This window comes from Onychomys torridus, chromosome 1 (genome assembly GCF_903995425.1).
Source record: "Onychomys torridus chromosome 1, mOncTor1.1, whole genome shotgun sequence".
NCBI classification, from domain to species: domain Eukaryota; kingdom Metazoa; phylum Chordata; class Mammalia; order Rodentia; family Cricetidae; genus Onychomys; species Onychomys torridus.
In genome coordinates, this window is record NC_050443.1 from 93,245,042 (window position 1) to 93,262,506 (window position 17,465).

Sequence of the window (17,465 nt, forward strand, 5' to 3'; positions counted from 1 at the left end):
CACAATTGGCTAGTTAATGACTTTTGTATAGTCACCTCCAGTCTTAGTTGCTTTTCCTATTGCTGTGATAAAATGCTCCAACAAAAGCAACTTGGGGGAGAGTTATTTTGGCTTAAGTTCATGGCACAGTCCATCATGGCAGGGAAATCAAGGCAGCAGGTACATGAAGCAGTTGGTCAGAAGAAGTCTGCAGTCAGAAGAGAGAAATGGGTTGCGTGTATGCTAGTGATCAGCTTGCGTTCTCCATCTAATACACCTCAGGATCCCTGCACAAGGAATGGTCCCACTAACAATTAAAACAGCTCTTCCCACATCAATTAGCAAATTCAAATAATCCCTCAGAAGCATGCCCAGAGGCCCAGCTCCCATGTGATTCCAGATTCTGTCCACTTGCCAGCTAACACTGATAGTCACACCTACCCAATTTTATTTTTCTTAGTTTAAAAGGAGGATGATATCTACTTGCAATGGTTGTAATAAAGTTAGTTTCCACACGTATCATATCAGGAATTCTGGATTTTAAACTTAGAAATAGCCATAATAATTAGAATGGAACTAGACTGAATTTCCTGACACAGAAAGATGTGTGGAGGCAAGCAACCTCACTATTAGCTTAACGGTGTCCCTCTATGTGGGCTGTTGTCTTTCCGGTTCTCTTCCCCTTTCCTTCATGGTCTATTATGACTGTCACATATCCATCTCATCTGTAATCTGATAGGAAGTGGTAAGGAGAAGAAGCATCTGTTGGGGAATCCGACACTCCCCAAAGAGCCTCACAAACTTCTGTTGACCATATCCAGGGCAACATGGATACAGCTGGCTAGAAGTTGGGAAAGGAGTCAAACATTAGTCAGCTTACTATGTTGGCCAGAATAGAGTCTTCCTGTTAGTATGGAATGAATCCTTGCATTCATCTGCTTCCTGAGTTCTGACATGACTTTATCAGGAACTATGAAAGAGACAAGGTAACAGGGCTGGCAAGATGACAGTGGGCTGACTTTCTGGGGGAACTGGCCTGTTTGTTGCCAATTTGTTTACATGCAAGGAGCCTCTGGGATCTGGAAACTAGAATTGTCATTGTATTAGTTACTTCTACAATTGCTGTGGCAGAATACCTGACAGGGGTAACTTAAGATGCAAAGTACGAATTTTGACTCCCTTTTTGGGGATACAGTCCATCATGGTGAAGAAGTGATGGGGGTGAAGAAGTGATGGGGGTAAAGAAGTGATGGGGGTGAAGAAGTGATGATGGCAGGAGCAGGGAATGGCTGGTCACATGGCATCCTGCAGCCAAGAAGCAGAGCAAGATGCAAATCCAGCTCTCTTTCTTTACTCTATCCAGTCTGCAGTCCCAGCTTTTGAGACAGTGCTGTGGCCTTCAGAGCGGGCCTCCCAACCTTTTTGGAAACACCCTCACAGACATCCCCACAGCTATATTTCTAAGGCAATTATAAACCTAGTCAATCTGACAGTGAAGGTTAACCACCACAACTTGTGGGCCTGGTGAGGAGGATTATGTAGGAGTAAGGGACAGACAACTTCCCTGTATCCTTCACTGAGCAAGATGCTGGACACTTTCATTTGGAACATGGACCTCAGTCTTATCACCTACAAACAAATTGTCATTTGGACATCAAATTATGATTTTATTATCAAGGTCATCCTCCTCCTCTTCCTCCTTCCCTACCTCCTCCTCCTTGCCAAGGCTCTAAAGTTCAGATCACCTTTGAATATGATGACTGCTTCCACACATAGTTTTGTCATCCAGACCTAGGTCTGTGTTGATAGTAAGAAGGAGGGAGTGAGCAGGCGGGGAGCACTCTCATTCAGGGGAAACAGACTAGAATGCAGAATCTGCTGTGGGAGGGTCTTCTGGACAAAGCAAAGTGGGTTCCTATCCTTGATACTGCCTGTCTCCATTCAGGCCACAGACTATCACTTAGCCCTCTCCAGCCTCTCTCTTCTTGGCCCTTGTGATCCTCCTATGTGGATGACAGAACTCACTTCACTCTGGGTACCATGGTGACCTGGGGGGCTGATAGTATGGAGGGAACCCTGGCCATGTTGGGACCATGAGAGGTGACCCATAAGAATCCTCTTCATCTCCCAGCCATATGGCTACCCGTCTCAGAGTCTCACTTGACACATCTGTCAAACAGAAAGATAATGCCAGCCTTAGAGAGCTACTGTGCAGATCTGGGTGATTATTATTGAAGAGACTTTTGTGGGTTCTAAGGACAACCTGGGTGTGAAACCGAGAAATAACAAAAGGAATAGATGTCTTTCACCCAAGCCACAATGAGAATTATTCTACTGCTTTGATTTTTCTGTGTTGTATATATTGGGAAATATTTATGCCCCCCGCAAGTTTCTCTCAACAAATGAAAAATAAAAACAACTTATAATAAGTTTGTAGTACCTAATAGACACTTAATAAGGATTGTTTATTTTGCTCTCTGCACTTTCAAAATACTAGGACTACTACTACTAATAAAAACTACCCTAAACACTTGCCACTTGCATCTAATTATGAGCATGGTTGGTCCACTGATTCTGTATGTTGAGATCACAGCTCTGGTGCTTATCGCCTAAACCATCAGTTCCAGATGACCATCTGAGGACTCATTTGTCTTGGGCAAGACTTCCTTCTGCAGCCAAAATTGTCTGAACTCCCATCTCTGTCCGGCTCCCTTTTACTTAGCTGATCTGACAAATGGCCAAGGGGCTCTGCTTTCAGCAATGGGCACGTTCCACTAGAAAACAATTAAAGTGACCGATGCCTACTAAGAGGTGATAAATATTCACTTGTCCGCCCAAACAGATGCCAGTTACAGTGTAAGAATATCACACCAGGAGTCAGGGAATTTGCTCTGTCACAGGTCCTAGCTCAGGTGTCAGAAGAAATGGGATGAAATGGAAACAAGTAGGAAAGGAGTACTGGCTTTTGTATCCATGGGGAGCCATACTCAGGGATACACAGGTGGGTGTGTCCCCTTTCTAGAAGAGCTGGCTGTGACTGAGGTGAGTGAGCTTCTTGCTAAGGGTTACATAGTACATCTTTGAGTGCCTATAACAGGGTACTTAGGAAGAGAGGCTGCTGAGAGAGGTAGTGTTGTGGGAGGCCTGGGACCACCAACCCACACCTCTGTGACTGAAGACAATGGCTCTCACAGGATGAGTGATGGTTCCAGACAAAGTACAGGAAGATCTAGCGTGGGACAGTGAACAAAACTAAATATTCTGCAATGTTGAAGAGGAGCCACCTTTGACAGGGTAGAGTGACAGAGAGGATCCAGTAAACTTCTTGGCACAGGTGGCATTTAAAATGGGTGCTAAGAGGCTGGAGTTGGCTCAGTGGTTAAGAACTCTTGCTGCTTTTGCAGAAGACCTGTTTGGTTCCCAGCACCTCTGTCTGTCTGGCAGTCCAAATTGCCTATAACTCCAGCTTCAGGGGAACCAGTAGCCTCTTCTGGCCTTCCCAGGTACCCATATGCCTATGCACATTCATACAAACAGGTATTTGCACACACACACACACACACACACACACACACACACACACGTGCATGTGCATGCACATACATATACATACATCCACACATATACACACACATACATATTCACACATATACACAAACATACACACATGTACAAACACACACTCACTTAGAACAAAATACAAAATCATTAAAATGGATGCTGAGATGTGGGATCAGGCCATTTGCAGAAGGGGATATCAACAAAGGTGAGATACTGGGTGTGGGCTGTGCTCTGAGAGAGCCTGAGCTTGGAAGAGTCTGTGGCTTGGTGACGAAAGACCAAGTTCTGCTAACTCCCATTTGTTCCTGAGGAGACTGACGTTCACAGAAGGAACACTATATCTCCAAGTTCACACAGCCAACTAATGGCTGCCAGTGACGTTCAGGGTGATTGCTAAGCAGAAATAGAGACAGCATCGTGTACAAGCCAAGTGAGTTCAGTGAATAACCAGCTCACTGAAAGAAGCTTTAAGCTGGAAGGAGGTGCAGCCCTGTAGGGGACAGGGAATGCCTTCCCAGAGAAGGTGCAAAGAGCATCCCTCCCAGAAGAGAAAGGGAGATGTAACAGGGAAAGGAGGAAGTAAGCGAGCACCCAGGCACTGGCCCCGATAGCGCCTGGTGGACAGGGAGGTTGGCTTTGCTTCTGACTTGTGGTGAGTGGTTATGTGGCAGATGCTTTAAGTTCATCATTTCTGATATTTATGAGGATCCTTCCAGGTAGAAATAATTACACCATTTTTACAGATAGAAAAGAGAGGATCAGCTGTGTTTAATAACTAGTGGAATTCACCCTGCTATCAGGAGTCAGAGGCTGGAAGTACCAACACTTCCTGCACTAATTGATCCCAAGAATTAAAAAGTACTATGGTGTTTTATATTTGGGGAAACAGGTTCGGAGCCATTCGGCACTTTGTCTGAGGTCAGCCTGCAAGAACGTGGCAAGTTCTTGCTGAGAGCAGAGAGGACATCAGTAGCTCACAAGTTCCACCACACTGGATATTCAGAGGGACTAGAGCAGTGCTTCTCAACTTTCCTAATGCTGGGACCCTTTAATACAGTTCCAATATTGTGGTGACCCCCCAAACCATAAAATTACTTTTGTTGCTACTTCCTAACTGTAGTTTTGCTAGTGTTATTAATTGTAATGTAAATATCTGATATGCAGGACATCTGATATGGAACTCCTGTGAAAGGGTTGTTCGACCCCCACAGTGGAGTCACAACCCACAGATTGAGAACCACTGGGTTAGAGAGAAGGGAGAGCAAGAGACTGAAGGTGCAGAGGTTAGAGTGGGCATGTCCACCACAGGCTGTCCAGGCATCCACTTCCTGTCCATTGAATTCTGTGAGTGGAGGGACAGCATAGTGACTTGATCCTGCCTCCATGTCTCCTCTGGCTTCACCCCTGTGTCCTCTGGCCTACATTGTATTTTGGGTGATGAAAGATTATCCTTCTGAAATCCCCTAGCTTCTCTGTTTGCCTTGTTTTTAGACACAGTTTTGCACCAATCTTCTGGCTCCCTAATCATTTATTTCATTTCTTGGTTTTTTTTTGTTTTTGTTTTTGTTTTTTTTGGTTTTTTTTTTTTTGAGCTGAGGATCGAACCCAGAGCCTTGCATTTGCTAGGCAAATGCTCTACCACTGAGCTAAGTCCCCAACCCTTATTTCATTTCTTTACCCTTAGTTTCCTCCTCTGTAAAATGCAAATACCACCCTCCACCCAACCATACCAGTGCTTGTTATGAGCTCAAGACAGTTTCTGGTATATGTTTGCACCCACGCACAGTGTGGTAACAGTGATTCTGGCTGTAGGTGATGTAGCTGGAGTGGCTGTCTCGTATGTCCCATAGCCAATCAGACCTCCGTCCCCAGGACCCACCAGGCAGGAGCCAGCTGGCCAGCATCTCTGTACTTCCTTTCCCATTGATTCCAACAGGAACCTATATATTTATTTATTTTGGTATGATCTAGAAGGGTGAGGAGGAAGGTGGGTGTGCCTGGATAGGGCTGCCAGGAGTAGTCAGTAAGTCATAGGAGTGATGGGGAGTCATGGGTTAGTGCAAACAGATAGGCCAAACAGACATCGGCACCCCAGGACCAACCGAGCTTCCCCTCAGGAGCCTCTTTCCTACTCAGAAATGAAACTTCTTTCCTGTCTTGGCTCCCCTCATTCCTGCCTTGCCATCCTTTGCTAACTCGGGGCTCCAGCTGGTCTGGGAGGCAGCTCACCTCTGCCTGCTCATTAACAGTTCATTTGCTTAAATACCCATCATCATTACTGCCAATGGCTCCTCAGGGCACCATTGCATCCCAGGAACTGTGGCAGCCATTCTCCTCTGACGGATGGCCCCACACTCTGCCCTGCCACCTGCTAATGACTCTTGGGCTGACAACCCAGCCTCAGGGCAGCAGGACTCAAGGAGGCCACTGTCTCTCCCTGCATGCTCCTCTGACCCTTACAGTTCTGCCAAGGACTCAGGTCTGTAAAGGGATGCCTCCAATCATCCCCAAAAGGTAAGAGGCATCTGCATAACCCTCGCTCTCAAATCTTGTGTCCAGAGAGCTCAGCCCTGCTCCAGTGCCCACTTCCCAGATGCTGAATCTGAGGCTCACAGAACTGGAGTGAGCTTCCCCAAGTCACATGGCCAGGCATGGTGGCTCTAGGTTGCAAATTCACTTTAGTCTGAATCCAATCACTTCTTCCCCTAACTCTAATTGCTCCACACGAGGGGAATGTGATGACTCCTCAGAACTGAGAACACAACAGTAATGGCAACTGAAGTGATGACTTACATCATGGGAACACTGTCTGTTAAGAAAGTCAGTTAAATTAGAGAGATAGTTTAAAGTTTATTCATTTGAGAGGAATCCTACTAATCTAGCCTTTTCCTTACTGACAGATGCCTCCCTTCTTGCTGGATTATCTCCTCATCCTTCTGGTTTATTTCACAACAACAGGGCTGTCTTTAGTTAACAATGGAGAGATGCTTTTTTTTAAAGCTGGATGCATATTGAGTCCTTGGACATTTCACTGAGCCTGTAAAGATGTTCTCACTCTTATTCATAGAGAGAGCGCAGAGAACAGAGAGGACAGCTAACTAGCTCAAGGTCTCCATAGCTGCTGAGTTGGAATCCTTAAAGGGCAAAGGTGGGGGAAGAGGGTTATAGCTTGTGATTTTCTTCCTCCTCCCCCTCCTCACCCTTTCTCTCCTCTTTCTCTTGCTTCCTCTTCTTCCTTCTCTTCCTCATTCTCCCTTTACCCTCAGCCTCTCTCTCACTATGTAGCGCAAGCTGTCCTCAAATTTGTGAGCTTTTTTGACTTAGTCTCCAGAGTGCTGGGGTCATAGTTGAGGGACACCATACTAGATGAGCAGGATATTTCTTTCAGGATACCAATCTTGCATTCCTGTCATGGCTGGACTTTCTCACATCACCTATACTCGAAGCTTTAAGCTATGGTAACAGAAGTCACAAGTCACAGGTTGAACCAGGTTTAGAAGAGCATGTATTCTAGATGTGCTCTGTGGCAGGGCTGCTACAATGTGGAGAGACAGCATCTTACTGGACAGCTAAGAGCAACGTCAGACCATAGCCCATTGCCAGGGATAGGAAGCAGATTCTGGGAAATCTGAAAGCTACTGAAAGTCCAGCTGGGGTTCTAGAAGTCATTAACAAAACTCCAGGAAGGCCTTGATTCTGGGTCCAGAATCAGGAAGACATTCAAAGGGAGGGCCTTGAATCCTAGGTTGGTTGATTGTCATTGTCACCCTGACTCAATTTAAAATTGCCTAGGAGACACATCTCTAGGAATGTTTGTGATGAGTGTTTCCAGGAAGTTTAACAGGAAGGGAGACCCACAGTGAATGTAGGTGATATGACCATTGAGCTGGGGTCCTAGATTAGATAAAAAGGTAAGCTGAGCACCAGCCTTCATCTCTCTGTGTTTCCTGGTGGTGGATAAGATGTGACCAGATACCTCAGTCTCTCATGGTCATACCTTCTACACCATAAACAACTGTATCCTCAAATCCTTAGCCAAAATAAAGTCTTCCTTCCTTAAGTTGCTCTGTCCAGATACTTAGTTAGAACAGTGAGAAGGTAACTAACACAGGCTCTCCAGATGCTCTTCTGATGGACCTTCAAATGAGGAAGAATGGACCAGGCCCCTCTCTGCCTCCCTGGCATGTTGTCTGCACCTCTACTGCAAGTCAGCCATGGCATTCCTCAGTTTAAAGTCTGCTAGCCACACCATAAGGCTACGAGATAAACCTCAAACTCCCTCAGATTATTTACAGCGCCCTCCATGGTCCAGCCCTGGGCATCACTGTCAGACTTAAAATTTGTGTCAGACACCAGCCACTTCCCCCACCTTCCCATCTCTACAACATTCAGTCCATATCACCACAGGTTTTCTCTCATCCTCTGATATCAGGTACTTACAGATCCCTCTGCTTGGAAATTGTCACTTCTCTCCTCACAGCCTCAGAACCCACATTCATGCCTACTGCTTCCCAGAGAAGTATAATTATATGTTTCAGCTTGAACATTGTTGGTTTGGAGAGCCATTCACAGCCAGACCTACACCAACCCTGAAGGCCAACCCAAATTTACATGTCCCCACTCTTCATTCTTCCCACTATCATATGCTTGTATGCTGGATTGTGATTGCTTATTGGTCTGTTCTGGACCTTACAGTTGCAGTCCCACTCAGGTGGGCACTGCCCTTCCCATCACATGTCACCTGTGTCTGACGCATACTCAGTGGTCAGGCTGGACTGCTGAATCCCTGGGTGGCCTCTGTGGTTTCACTTGTTTGTTTGTTTTCTATTTCTATTTCTTTTCTAGAGTGATTCAGAAGACTCACCATTAAGACTCATAGGGGTGTCCAGAGCAGACAGAAATATATTTTGACTCCACCTTAAATCAGCACAGGAATTAAGAGTATGAGGATCCCACTTACACCCAGGCTAGAGGCCAGGAGCTAAGGCCCAGGCAACCAGAAGGGAAGCAAGTTAGTGATGGGCCCTGAGGTCAGTATCTGGCTGTGTTCAGGGAGGCCATCCTAAGTCACTTCCCATTATCAGCAATGGTTACTTCAGGTGCAAGTCCAGGGCAACCACACCTGAGCCTCGTGTAAGCTGGTGAATAATTGGTATTAAGTGGCTTGTGGGGGGGGGGGATGAGACTACTGGAGAAGAATGAGGCATAACAGGTGAAGAGTCACAAAGAGAGGAGGCTCTATGAGGAAGAGAAGCAACAAGAGGGAAGAGAGGCTGAGGCATCCAGTCACAGGCCGAGACCACATGAGTGGCCAAAGCTGCAATGGCCTTCTTCTTCTTGCTTCTCAAGGTTGCATCTGGGCTTGCAAGCTGGGACCTTCCAGAGCTGCTTGGTTTTAGGAGAAGTTCATGTCACAATCACACTCTGAAATGACCAGTTCATCAGGCTTACTTACAGAACATGGGTGACAGGGTACTTAGAAAATCTTGAGTGACCAAAGAGCAACCACACCACTGAAAAGCCTCATCCCAACATGGATGAGTTCCCCATACCTGTATAGGTGGATTTCCCCCTTCAGGTTAACTTTCCACAGTCCTCTATCACTCCTGGAGACCACAAAGACACATGCAATCAGCACAGAATTACAAACAGATAGCATAAGTGTCTAGAATTTGGAGGTGAGGGTCCAATGGCCCTCTTCACTCTCTCCTTCTCTGATGGACCATTAACCATCAACAGACCCAAACTCAGGGGTCTCTTGCAAGTACACATAGTTGTTCTGATGAAGAAAATGTCTGTTGTGCTTGCAAGAAAGCAGTATAGATTATTGAGGAAAAGGGTAAGAGCCAGGAAACCAGCGGGGAAGCCATTATAGTAACTCAGGAACAGCATGTGGAAAACTGAGTGATTGGATCAGTATATAAGCAACTGGGTGAGACAGGGACAGTAATGACAAACAGACTGGACTACAGCTACTATGAAGGCAAAGAGTGAGCTCTCATACCCTTGAGCCCTGTCCCAAATAGACAGTACCAGACATTTGTAGCTTTTGAAACTCCCAAAAGTAGAATTGGTTAGAAGTTGACCATAATTGTGTGTGTGTGTGTGTGTGTGTGTGTGTGTGTGTGTGTGTGTGTGTGTGAGAGAGAGAGAGAGAGAGAGAGAGAGAGAGAGAGAGAGAGAGAGCGAGCATATAACAGAGAAAGATTGAAAAATTTTCATGAGGACCCTAGAAGTCCTTTCTGGAAGAAAGGGTCAATGGTTAATCTTCCTCATGGAATTAATCACATAAAGAACACCGAGGCAGATCTGGAGAGATGGCTCAGCAGTTGAGAGCACTTCTAAAGGATGCGGGCTTGATTCCCAGCACCATATGGTGGTTCACAACTGTCTGAACTCCAGTTCCAGAGGATCAAATGCCCTGTTCTGATCTACATAGGCACCAGGAACATGTGTGATGCACAGACATACACACAGGCAAAACATCCATAAAATTAAAAATAAATATAAATAAAAGCTCAACAACAACAACAAGAACAAATAGATATAATTATGGGGCTGGTTACTATACCCACGACTGACATGGCTCTGTTCAAGGAATAAGCTTGAGAGATGGCTTATTTTGTAATGTGCTTGCTCCACAACTGTTGCATTCCTAGTACCCAAATCAAAGACAGGTACAGCATGCACACCTTAAGTCCAGTGCCATGAAGGTGGAGAAAGGAAGATTCTTGTGGTTCACTGGCTAGCCAGTATAGCTGAATCAGAGAGCTTTGGGTTCTGTAAGAGACCATATCTAAAGAAAAAAGGTGGAAAGAGATTGAAGAGGACACCTGATGTCAACCTCTGGCCTCCATGTGCAAACACATGCACGGATACATGCATCTGCAAATATGCACTTGCACGCACACAAATATGCATGCATATTGTATTAACTGCTCTATAGCTGTGAAAAAACACTATAAGCAAGCAACATATATAAGGAAGACTTTATTTCGGGGTTTATATTTCCAGAAGGATAAGAGCCCATCATTAATTATCATGGCAGGGAGCATGACAGCAGACTGGCAGGCATGGAGTTAGAACAACAGTTCAGATTTTGACCCACAGACAGGAAGCAGAGACTCAAAGCCTTTTGAGACCTCAAACACACACAAAGTGAAGAAAGAGAAAAAGAAGGGAACTTATGCCAGGAGAATGGGCTGAGCAGATCTCACAGGCTGATGGGGCATCTTCCCTGACCTGTTGAAGACCCATCGTGGACTGGGCAAAGTCTGCTCTTGTATCTAGGGCAGAATTTATATCAAGATGCTCAGCCCATGGTTTCAAGCTCAGTAGGCAAGAAGAATGCATCCCAGAAGCAGAGAGAATGGGCAGGCACAGAGGGAACATGGCTTCTGTTAGGGAAAACAGCATGCCTGTCAGGTCAGGGCAGTTGGCCTTCATGTTTGTCCCTTCACTGGTGCTAAAAGGCTAACACTGATCATGAAAAAAACCTCACTCTCCATCCTGCTGAGTACTTCGGAGTGGCAGAGCTGTCAGGAGAGATGCTTGGCAGAATGCAAGCTTTGGTTTGGCATGATATAATTTGCACCACCTCTGCAAACTTTCCCTAACTCTTTCCTAAAAATAGTGCTTCGATTAGAAAGTGACACAACTTCTGTTGGTGAAGGTGTGAACAGCCGTGAAATGCTTCATATGGAAAGGAGCAGGTGAGACCCCAGTAGATCATCAAATGCCAAATGATACACTGTAATGTATGGTAATTGGTTATTATTAAAATAGTCTATTGCTTATCACACAGTAGCTAAATGGCCTTTCAGTTGCTCTATAATTATCCAGTGATGGGTGATCTGTTTTCTTCTTTGAGAGCTGGGTACCAAGGGTATAGGAGTAGCACCTGTCACAACACAGGAAGAGAGAAGGGCTGGGGGGGGGCTTTCTGCCAAGGTGGGGCCTCACTAGGCTCTTTCAAAATCCTCAAGCAGGGTAGAATGCTGTTTGAGGTCCCCAAGGGGACAGGAAGCAGAAAATCAGGCTTGATCTCTACAAGCCTTCTGCATCATGCTTATCACCTGTCCATGAAGCTATCTTTGTATATATTTTCTAAAGGGTTCATTGCCCACAGAAAGACATATTTACATATTTTTGTTAGGTGAGGCTGGATGAAAGATGAAAGACCTTGCTTCTACTCACACTATTACCCAGGAAGGAAGCTCAGAACTCACAGGAGACAGTGGAGGCTGCTTATGAGGGTAAGCAGTGAAATTTATGATTTCTGGAGACATAGATGGAGTCCAGAAGGAGACGGATAAGGCAGGAGTATATGAGAGAAAAATAGGCCAGACATCATGAAGAAGGAGAGGAGAGAAGGCCAAAGTCTCTCAGGGAGGGCAAGATGCATAGCAATGGTCTGATCTCAGAGAGGAAAAAGAGTCAGAAAGGGACAAACAGCCCCATGTTATGGTCATGCCCCAAGCTTAATTAACAGTCACTGTAGAATATTATTTTTAAGATGTGTTACATTTGTTTATGCTGTGGAATATTTGTTTAATGATGCAAAGATGTGTTGTATTCCTTTATATTGCATTTGTTTAACTCTGTGAAGCGGTGTTACTTTGTCTGTCTAAAACACCTGATAGTCTAATAAAGATAGTGAGGCAGGAGAAAGATTAGGTGGATAGGCAGAGCTGGTAGGCAGAGAGAATAAATAGAAGGAAAATTCTGAAATGAAAAGGAAAAGGAGCAAGAACAAGGAGAGGAGGATGCCTGGAGCCAGCTGCTCAACCACACAACCAGCCACACAGTAAGAGTGAAAGTAAGATATACAGAAATAGAGAAAGATAAAAACTTAGAGGCAAAAGGTAGATGCATGCTAAGGCCGGGCATTTATAAGTAATAATAAGACTCCATGTGTGATTTATTTGGGAGCTGGAAGGCAGGCCTCCAAAGAATAAAGGAGTAAAAAACCACCAATAAAGACAGTTATAAACTTCTGAATCCATCTGGCTAGGATTGAGCTTGAGAATATGAATTTATGCTGAGGCTAGGAGATATGGGGGGTGGGTGTTTCAGGTCCTTTTCCTCCTCCTCACAGGACTCCAACAGGCTGTATCACAGAGATTGATCAAAGGAGAGAAGAGTTTTGCAGGAAGGACAAGATACTTTCAAGTCTAGGTAGGAGCAGGAAGCAAAGGGGTTTCCAGGCTGCTTCGTTTCTCCTGTGTAGGTAACAAGGACTAGGTAGGAGTAGAATCTAATGTTGACTAATAAGATTCATATATAATCAAAGTTGTTTTTCTTCCAACCTAGCAAACCTCAAACTCTCACACATTCTATGTGCCTAATGAGTATTTCTTGAATGGCATTATAAATGAAGAGAGTGATATGTATGTACACAGTATCACAAATCATCCATTTCCTATTTCCATGGTGTTAGAGTTTAAATATCTGAACTGTGTCAGTTCCTCTGAAGAGTCTCTTTGGAATGTATCAGGAAAGATAGATCTGTGATCTGTGTTTCCACAGAACTGAATCATGCATGTTTATTACTCTATTGTACTGTACATGTCATGATACTTCCATCTCCTGCTTCAGTCTTTTCTCCATGATAACCCCAATCAACACAAAATTCCTGGCATAGAGTAGGTATTCAGAAAATGTCTGTTGAATAACTGGGCTTCTAACTCTCCTCTTTGTATGCATGCATTATTCTAAAGTGTGAGAATGTAAGTAGAAGATTTGGGGTGGTAAAGAGGATTACACTCTTTGATTCTACAGTTCATTGGAAGCTCAATTTGTTGTCATTAGAAACCACACTTTCCTTGTGCACAGAACATTTTTCTTGTTGCTAGGCTCGAATAAAGACAAAAAATAACTCAAGGGAGGAAGGATCTTTGTGTTCTCATAGTTCTAGGGTATATAGTTTATCATGGAAGGGGGCATGGCAGTATGAACAAGAGGCTGCTTGCTCACATCATTGTGTGTAAGGAAGCAAAGAGAGGAATGATGCACTCAACCAGCTTTTCCTTTTTTCCCTTTTCATTCTGTCAGGAGCCACAGCCCATTGGATGATGCTGCCCACATTTAAGATGACATATCCCTTCAATTAACTCTCTCTAGAAATATCCTCATGGACAAATCCAAAGGAATGCCTCAGTGCCCTAGGCATTTCTCAGTCTAATCAAGTCGACCATGGAAAGTTTTCAGTTTTCAGAAGGTAAATGCTGATGACTTCTCTTCATCAAATTATGGTGGTTTGGATGAAAATGTCCCCTGTTTGAACACTTGGTCCCCAGTTGGTAGTGCTGTTTTAGGATGGTGTGGCCATGATGTAGGAAATAGGTCACTAGGGGCATGCTTTGAGAGTTCATAGCCTGGCCCCTCTTCCAGTTTGCTCTCTCTGTTTTAGGGTTGTGGCTGAATATATGATCTCTTTCAGCTTCCAGTTCCTGCTACCACGTCTGTCATTTGCTGCCATGCCTCCCTGCCATGATGAACTCTCATCCCTCTGTAACTTTAAGCCAAATAAACTTTCTTCTCTAAGTTGCTTTGGTCGTGTTGTTTGTCAGTGATAGTAAAGTAACTTTTATAGAAGGTTAAAAAAGTCTCCTGTGAGAGGCCAGCTCCCACCTTTTAAAAGAATTCCTATGAGGAAGAGAGAGGGGTAAGAAACTTTTAGATAGAAATATAGTGAAGAGGAGAAAGACAGAAACACAGGATAGCTTCAGAAGGACATGAATCAAAACCCAACAGACCTTTCTGCCTCTTCAAAAGGGCTTTTTATAACAATGCCAAGGGGCAGGTCAAAAGACTTCCCCCTTGCTAGAACAAAGCACATCACATAGCCAAGTGTAGATTCTTCCAAATACCTGGTAACTATACCTGTGATCAAATCATTCCCTTATGCAGCCCTGCTGGGTAAAGCAAGCTCAGATTCTCTGACTCTGAGTAATTTGGGCCTCCACAAATTCCTCCTTCTTAATATATGAATCTCAAATGAGGGTACAGAGCTTAACTCCATGCAGCTCTGAGTCAGCTTTTCCACTAAGAGCTTACAAGTAGCTGGAATTACCACAGCAATATACCAGTTCCCTGTGGCTGCCATACCTCCTAGTAAAGGAGTAGAGGATGGTCAAGATGGAATTTCCTTTTTAAATGTGTCTAAAATGTCTTTAGCAGCCTTAGCTGCACTGAGCCCTTTTTTAAATTAATAAACTCTTGATACAACCACATCAAATGAATCACTAAACTCCTGATGCAACCGCATCAAACCTAAAGACTCTCTCAGCTTCACCAAATCATGGTTCATTAATATTAACAGGTTAACATAATTCTAGCATGAATATTACTATACATATTTACAATTCTTACAAACTTACATCTAAAAGCAAACTCTCAATAGGACTATTTACACTTTACAAACTTTAACAAACATTCAAAAGTAATTTCTTAACAGAACTATACAAAACACAGGGTACATTAACACAAGTTAACATCAGTACACTCAAGGGACAAGAAAATATTTTTTAAAAAAATTAAATATACTGAGGAATATTAACTCCCCCTTTTCTTTATAATTTTTTAAGCAGCATTTTGTGCCTGGTCAGAAAAAAAACCAAACTTCTTCATGTCAACACAAATAGTTCATGAGTCACCACAGCTAATAAAGCAGATATGCATATACAAAACAGTTCACTAAAACAGTTCATAAATCATCACAGTTAATAATGTGTATGGGTATAATCAAGATTGTCCCATTGCAATTGAGTCACTCTTATCCATCCCACATCTTAAATCTTCAAAGTTCAAAAAGACAGTTTGGGTACCAGTCTTAAAGTTCTACTGACAGCCCAAGACCAGGGCCTGGCTCATCAGCCACCCTGAAGTCTTTATATAATGATTCTGAAGCAAACTGCTCCAAAGATGAGGAGTCCCATTACCAAAACTTTTGTCACAGCTCCTTTGAATGCAGCAATTCAGTTCAAACAAGCGTCTCTGAAACTTTCATTCTCAGTTACAGCAGCATTTCATGGCAGTCTTCCCCTAGGAACCTTGCCTTAGGATGAAGGCAGTTGTCAAGGTAACTGAGCTGCTATAGAGCTCCTTTTGGAAAACTCTGAGCAGCCAGCAAACAGAAACTGAACAGCTTTTGGCTCCTAGCACTCACAGTCCCAGCCTGTCTGTGCCTTCTATAACTGGCACATCTGCCCATGCCCCCTGTGTCCTGAGACCCTGAGGGCTCTCTCATGCCTTGAGTTGCATGGCTGAATGCCACACTGCTGCTATGAGCTACAGCTTTCAAGCAGCCCTTCCAGGTCCAAGAGGAAACCCAGCTGCAGCCAGTTGTAAATGGTGCACCCCCAGCTCCATTACCTGCTTTGCTGGTGGTCTTTCTTCCATGCACTGCCCTGCTTGTCACAGCTGAATACCTGGCTCTGCCTCCTTCTATTGCTGGGAGCTCAGACTGGCCTAGGTTCCAGTGCCACTCAGCCTAGAGCAGGACTCTGCCTCACCTCAGCATTTGTCATGTTGCCATTGCAGCTGCTGCTAGGGACTTAGATCCTGCTCTTCTAATTGCAGGGAGGATTTCAAAATCCCCACTGCTCTCTCCATGCCAGGGTTCATTCTACCCCAGGTGTCCCATCAGCCAGCAGCTTCTCTTCACTCTTGAGTCCCACACCACCTCTGCCATGGTTCCACCCTTTGGGATGCTGCCTGGTCTCTGCGGGGCTTCCTCCATGCACTGCTGCTCATAGTAGTCAAGCCTACCTTGGTTTCCCCAGAACATATACATACACTCAGAGTTGCCTGTTCTCTGGTACTCCTGGTGTGTGCCCTGAGGGCATCTTTCTTTGGAGGCTTTATATCTTGCACAGCAGCCAAGGTGCCCTGTGCACTCTCCCTCTAGCTGTCTGCTTTCCCTGAGAGATGCTCTGCCATGACTATGGCAGACATGTGGCTCAATGTGGTCCATTGACAGTATCTGTGGGGAGTCTGATTTCTGAAATAATATTACAAAAATGAATGACTTGATCAATATCATTAATCTTTGATGGCCCCCACCCAAGTGTCCCTTCCATGGAAATAGCTCTACACTTTCTAACTGAGTTTTGGTTCTAGACCATTTCTGAGCCTGTTTCTTGACCAATAGATAGTTTCTTAATGAGTATTTTTAATTTAAGATTATAAAATAATTGTATCATTTCTCCCCTGCTCTTTCTTCCCCCAACCCCCCTCCATGCACTCTGTTTTGCTTTCTCTAATTCAAGGCCTTTTTTTTCTATAATTAGTATTATTAGTGGTGTTGATGGTGGTAGTGGTGTGTGTGTGTGTGTGTGTGTGTGTGTGTGTGTGTGTGTGTGTATTGCCAATATATAAGTATAAAAATACAACCTATGTCACTTACATGTATATATTTTCAGGGTTGACCATTTGCTTTTGGATAACTAATTGGTGTACTCTTCTGTGGGGAAGCCTATCCCATTCTCAGAATTCCTTAGTTGCCTGTAGTTCTTGGTGTTGTATTGATGCCCCCTGAGCTTTACCCCCTACCATGTTAGCAGTCTATTGATATCATCCTTGTTAAAGTCTTGTTTAGGCAGCCACATTGATGATACTTCATGAGTGTAGCTTCTGACATTTCTAATAGAAACAACGTCACAGCAAACTCCCTGTTCCTGTGGCTCTTCAATCTTTCCATCCTTTCTTTCACAATGACCTCTGAGTCTTTGGTGCATGAGTTATATTGTAGATATATCGACTGGGTTGGGGCTTCACAGCTTTGTATTTTGATTAGTTGTGGTTATCTGTGTTGGTCTCTGAATGTTGTGAAGGTAAGTTTTTTGACAATGGTAGGGGACTACACTTACCCATGTGTACAAGGGTAAATATTTGGAGTGTGTTAGGGTTTATTCTAGTTTAGG

At 44.2% G+C, this 17,465-nt stretch overlaps 1 long non-coding RNA gene across 1 annotated transcript; it reads left to right on the forward strand.

Annotated features, from left to right (window-relative positions):
* The first annotated feature begins 11,197 nt into the window (after positions 1-11,197).
* On the forward strand, positions 11,198-13,739 carry LOC118581683. Its single transcript, XR_004944721.1, has 3 exons — positions 11,198-11,252; positions 11,696-11,795; positions 13,594-13,739. It is a non-coding gene; the product is annotated as an uncharacterized LOC118581683 (long non-coding RNA).
* The last annotated feature ends 3,726 nt before the right edge of the window (positions 13,740-17,465 follow it).